We start from the raw sequence: 6,000 nt of genomic DNA, 5'->3' as shown, positions 1-6,000 counted from the left end.
AAGCAGTATATTATTAATCATAAGCAGTTTATTCTTCTTAAGCATTGGAATTTTCCAGATTAGAAAGTAGGTAGCTAGTTGTCTTTTGGCAATGTTTGTCAGTCAGATTGCTAGATCACCAAAACTTTTTTTTCTGAACTAACACTGATAACCTTCAATGAACAAAGCCTGGGGGTGTAAAAGGCTGGACACCTGGAATCTAGACTTGGTAGCCCTCCAAGAACATGTTGGAGTAACCAGAAGACTAAGAAGAAACTAATAAACTGTCCATTTCAGCCTCAGAGCTCAAAACAATTTCTCTGGGAAAAAGATAATAAACAGACTGAAAAATGTGGACAAATTAGCATGAGAAGGGAGACATCAATATCCAATACAAGAGAGAATACGAGTGAATTAACGTGGAAAATGATGTAATTTTAAAAACAATGCACAGGAATTTCTATGTTTATTAAAAATGTATCAGTAAGTGGAAAAGCTTTGAAATAGGCATGTATGTGGCTGGAGTTGTCCACTATGCACATGAGCCAAGAATAAAGTAATGCCTTCTCTCAAGACTAAAAATCTACTGTTCCAGGGTTTCATTTAGCCTTACATTTTTGATAACCCTGGTATAAACATGGAACAATGAGAAATCCATGTATTTTGACCAAGAGCCATTTCCAGAGCATGAATTGACTGAATGTCACAGACTGGGGAACCTCTGCCTTCCCCTGGCAGCTCCTCAGTGTCATCCCTGGGAGTCGCTTCCCCCGGGGCGGCTGCCTCAAAGGGGCCCCTGGAGCACCAGTGGGGCCCCAGCCCTGCCCAACTGGTCCCGCAGGGTCAGCAGCACCTGACACCAACACCATGGCCAAGCCCCCAGCCAGTGCCAACCCACAGAGCCCGACACCCGCCCCTCACCTCTTGGTCCTGGCGCCTCTGGGTCACCCTGACGGGCATCGCAGCGGCCTTGGGGGCCCTGCGGGATGCAGTGCGGTTTGGGGCCCTGCGGAACACAGTGCATCGTGCCCAGCCCCGCAGCTCCGCCATCCCGCTCTGCCTCGGGTGTTCCTGCTCCACACAGACACTGATCCTGGAGCAAAATCTGGAAAACGTACAATAGTTGTTAGGAAAATGGCTTCCTTGTGGTTTGGCCTTTCTGGCTTTCAAGGCTCTTTAACAAAAACAGAGATTTTTCCATGAAACAAGCAGTAGCCAACAATCTCTAAGTGATGGCCAGGCCTTGCAAAGGCAGGTTACTTCATGGCTGAATTGCTTTATTAGTGTGTAGGATTCGGTAGGTTTCAGTAACCTCAGACCTAGGCAAGGTTAGCAAGGCTTGGGAAGATGAAGGCACCTGGGATGATGGACACAAAGAATGCAGAATTGATGGGCACGTGGACATTTGGCAGAACCCTAAAGGCAAGGCACAAACTAATAAAGCCAACGCAGCCGCTGTGCTGAACCAGCTCTGGCTGGGTAAAAAGTCATTCCAGCAGAGGCAGGCCATGGCCACCTACTCAAGTAAGAAGAAGAGAAAGACTAAGAGTGAAGCTAATTAAGATGAAAAGCGAGATCATTACCCAACAGCAGACAGAATACTAATTATGAAGAGAATAGGGTAACTGGCAGTCAATGAACACAAATGACTTTGCTGGCTAAAATGTATAAGTATGAAAATGTTCTGGGGCTTGTGGTGCAGGCTTTGTGAACTGACCACTGAGCCTCCCCTTTTCAGCACAGAACTGTAAATATTTACCTTCACTCGGTGCGTGGATCAGCCTCTGGAGCAACGAGTGCAAGATCCAACCGATGTGGAGCAGCACTCGCTAAACGCTCTGACACCTCCGCTCTCTCTGCAGCCACGGAAGGGTCTGACTGCTCCTGCCCTGTGCTGGTGACAATGGCCACGGGTCCTTGGAAACAGGGAGTTCCATGTTCCAGGCTGGGTGGGATGTCACTGAGGAGCTGGACGGGACACACCCAGGGCAGAGGGAATTCCCAATGGGCACATGTGGGAGAGCCCTGCCCTGTCCCACTACTGACTCAGCTCATTTCCAAGTGCAGAAAGGGGCACTCCAGACACCCCTGTGTCTGCAGCTGTGCAAACCAGGGTTAATTAAGTGTTTCTGCACAAAATTGCTGTACTTGGCTGTCTCTGAGGTGAAGGTGCAGCTTAACACCTCTCACTAGGGCAGCAAGGTGCAGCCCTCCCAGCACTGCTCCTTCCTGCCATGGGCTGCTGAGTCTGTGAGGCTTCCAGCACGTACATGCTCACTCAAACATCATCTCTTTGACAAAAGCCACCCGGACCTTTCCTCATGCCAGTCTCCTAAAAGGAAGCAAGCCAGCAGAATGCCCAGGCCCCCATGGGCTCTGCAGGAGGAGCTGACATGGAAGAGCCAGAGCTGACCCTGAACACAATTACAGGCTGATAGTTGTGCTGACTGCAGGTGGCCACTGAAGTTATTGATACATCTGGAAAAATATTTTATAGTCAACTTCTGATGGTTTTACTTCCATTTTCTCCATTCCCAAGAATACTCCTGATTGCAGTCAGCTGACACCAATAATACTCTTCTTCAGTCATTACAGGGAGAGAGAATAAAAGCATGTCATTGAAAATATGTTGAATATGCCCATTCAAAGCTCATTTATCCATGTCACAAAATCTTGTCTTTGTCTTCAAGACTATGTCCATATCTACCCATGTCTGGTCTCCTGGCTGCCACGCTCTCAAGGGCAGTGTAGTTTTTTATAATATAAAGGAAGGAAACAATTTGTCAAATATTAGAGCCCTGATCTATAAGAGAACTATGTGGTTATTTGGGAATGACTGGATAGTGTTGATTATGGATCCCCAATTATGGACTATTGGAAAAGCCTTTGAATGAACCATCAAAGGAATCCAAAGAGGCATTACACTGCACTACAGAATGTCCAACAGGCTGTTGTGGGGTGAATTTTTCCCTTTTCTTTCTGTGGAATTTTTCCCACTGTTATGCTAAGTATTTTGGGCTATACCCAAGCTCAGATAGCTAGTAAGTTTCTCTTGCAGGAGGTGGGGAGAGGGGGAACCTCGGAAAAGGAGAGGTGGGGTAGGGGCCTGCTCTCTGGGGCTCTGGCTCTCTCGCTCGTTTGGCTCGGAGAAGGACGGTTGCTACAAACTCCGCTCTGCCATCCTGACGCCGGGAGCTGCCTCCCTTGGCTGTGGGATCCTGCAACCTCCCTGCTCGGACGCTCTCTCTCTCCTGCATCTCCTGCCTACTTCAGCACATCCTCTTGGAGCATTGGGATCCGTGAGCATCGTCTCCCTTCCGCCCTTCCCATCTGGGACACAGACGCCATTCACCGCAGGGCCCCTCCAGACACGTGGGATCATCGCATCTCCTCCCTGCTCAGCGAGAGCTGGCAGGCAGCGCCAGAACGGAGACTGCACCGCACAGGAAAGGTGTCCACAACCGAGAGAACTGTTCACTGCGTTTGCTGCTCTGTTGCTGTTGATCTCGCAGTTATTGTTGTTGTGTTTTATTTCCCTTGTTACATATATATATATATATATATATATATATATATATATATATCGGTAAAAACTGTTATTCGTTCCTCCATATCTTCGTCTGAGCGAATCGTTAAAAGCCGGTATAATCACGGACAATGACCCTCTAACTAATTAAAGTTACAAAGTGCTATGTTTATCCACCGGCGGGTGGCACAGGAGTCACCTCTGAAAGGCGTGACTGCCCCAAACAAGGTCCTTTGCTATCTGTTTATTCCCCAAGATCTTACATACAACACATATGCATAACCCCAGCACCTCCCATTCCCGTGCAATATTAAAATGAGCCCATTAGTCCTTCACATGTGTGCAGGTCTTCTCTTGAACTGGGTCAGTGTCTCAAAGGATGAAGTCAGGAGAGTCTTCATCAGGTCTCGGTCACCCTCTGGCAGGATCCGAGGCCTCTTGCTTCATGATTAACGGTTTTATTGTTTTATGTTCTTGTCTATGAGAGTTCATAATAGCAGATAATTATACCAATTGGCACTAGCCTAAGCATCTAGTAATTATTAACCTACCATTTACCTACCTAACTTACATCTTGGTCATGGAAACTACTTCTACGCTTAGCAAAAATCTTAACTCTTTAAAACTATGATTCATGAGAGCCCTTTAATTTCAAAATCATAGTCGAGTGAAGAGAGGGGGGTTTATATTACCCTTTACAGAAAGAAAGAGGCCTCTGTCTCTTTTAGCAAATATCTCTCTTTCAAATCAAGACACAGGCTTTTAAGATTTTAAAAAGACATTGATGACAACTACTGCTCTGGAGTTACCACATTTAACTGAACCCTTTCGACTGTTCATCCATGAGTGCCTTCCCCTTGCACAGTAGTTCCATATTTAGTTCTGACTAAAGAGTAAAATGGAGGTCACTGGTTATCCCTGAGCAGAATCCTAAAGTAACAGGTGGTACTCCTAGAAGGAAAGATTCGGTGCTAAAGAAAGTGACTGCCTTGAACTCTATGTTCCTCCTTCCTTCTACAAGAAATCAGGATCTCCAAGCAAGTATGGACATCTTTGGGAGTGTCCAGTTCCCTGCTAAAGCAGCAATAATGCACTGCAAAGCTCACCAGAACAGACAAACACCTGGCAACATCACAAACCAAGTAGCAGACACAACTGCTAGAGAGGTGGCAGGACAAAGCATCTTGTTGCCAGTTCTTTCCAAAGTTGTGAACCTTTCCAAATCACTAAGAGCACACCATGATGAAAACATTCAATTAGCAAAATCCTTAATGTCTGATTTAGTTGTGAAGGGTGGTGGCTAACAGCAAATCATCAAGTTAGAGTGCCTCAAGCAATGATGAGACAAGCTATAGAAGACAAACATGAAGAAACTCATTGGGGTGTTGAGGATTTGGTAGACAATTTGGAAAGGCTGCTACTTAGTGTTAGGCTGACAGGGACAAGCAAAATGGAAAATCTGCTTACAGAGCAATGCAGAGTTTTACAAAAGACTGCCATTCGAGATCACAAACAAAGGAAATAATGCAGGAGATTGTCCAAATTTCTACACATTCAAACACTAAAGGCCAAGATCTTAAATTAACAAGAGTCTTGCATTGCAATGCAGGATGTAGCCAAAAGTATGTATTTTATATTCATCTGTTAAAACCAGGTGGGGCAGTTGTCACCATCAGGTTGGATGTCATATACACACACACACACACACACACACTTGAGCAGAATAACAATGGCATCTTCATCCTCTTTATTCTATGTGTTCTACAGTTTATATTCTCTTAACAAAGCATGATCTTAAGTCATTGACTACATCATAATACCTTATTATATTCATTGCTGCAAAGATATTAGTGTCAATGCATTTGGCACAAGTTTGGCAAATTTTATAAGGCATGCATAAACATTTACTTATGCACATTTTCTAACTAAAAAAATCCTTCATGTATCTTTTGAAACCAGTTTCCATGCTAAAAGCCTTGTCTTCTTCCTTGCTACAGATATACTCGGAATTCATCAATTGCTGCTTCTTCTACTAACTCAGTTTGGCTTAAAGGCCAGCTGTCAAGCCTCTGCAGAGATATTTTAATGTGACATAGGGAAAACTACTGCAAAATGCCAACAACTCAATGAGCATTGCATCTGAGGCAGATGTTGATCCAGCAGGCTCATGGCACACTGATGGTGTGTAAAGGATGCCTGTGATTCACCAGCAGAACACCATTTAACCACTTGCCAAAAAACTCTACAGATCTTGTACAGACCACAATTCTCTTGTTGATGAGCATCTCTTGAAAGACATCTCAAATTTGTTTTTCACAGGACACAGTAAACCAGCACTCTATTGTACTGGGATTTTCACGAGATTGCTCTTGCACAGACCCACATAAACTAAGGTGCTGGTTTGTATTTTTTTTTTTTTTTTTTTTTAAAGTAGGAAATGAAACAGTTATGTAAATGATTCCCTGGTAGGACCTTGGCAGCTTCCTTTAGGCCAG

This window comes from Sturnus vulgaris, chromosome Z (assembly GCF_052056855.1).
Source record: "Sturnus vulgaris isolate bStuVul1 chromosome Z, bStuVul1.hap1, whole genome shotgun sequence".
Classification (NCBI taxonomy): Eukaryota; Metazoa; Chordata; class Aves; order Passeriformes; family Sturnidae; genus Sturnus; species Sturnus vulgaris.
The sequence above is the reverse complement of the archived record's forward strand: the minus strand, read 5'-3'. Positions refer to the sequence as shown.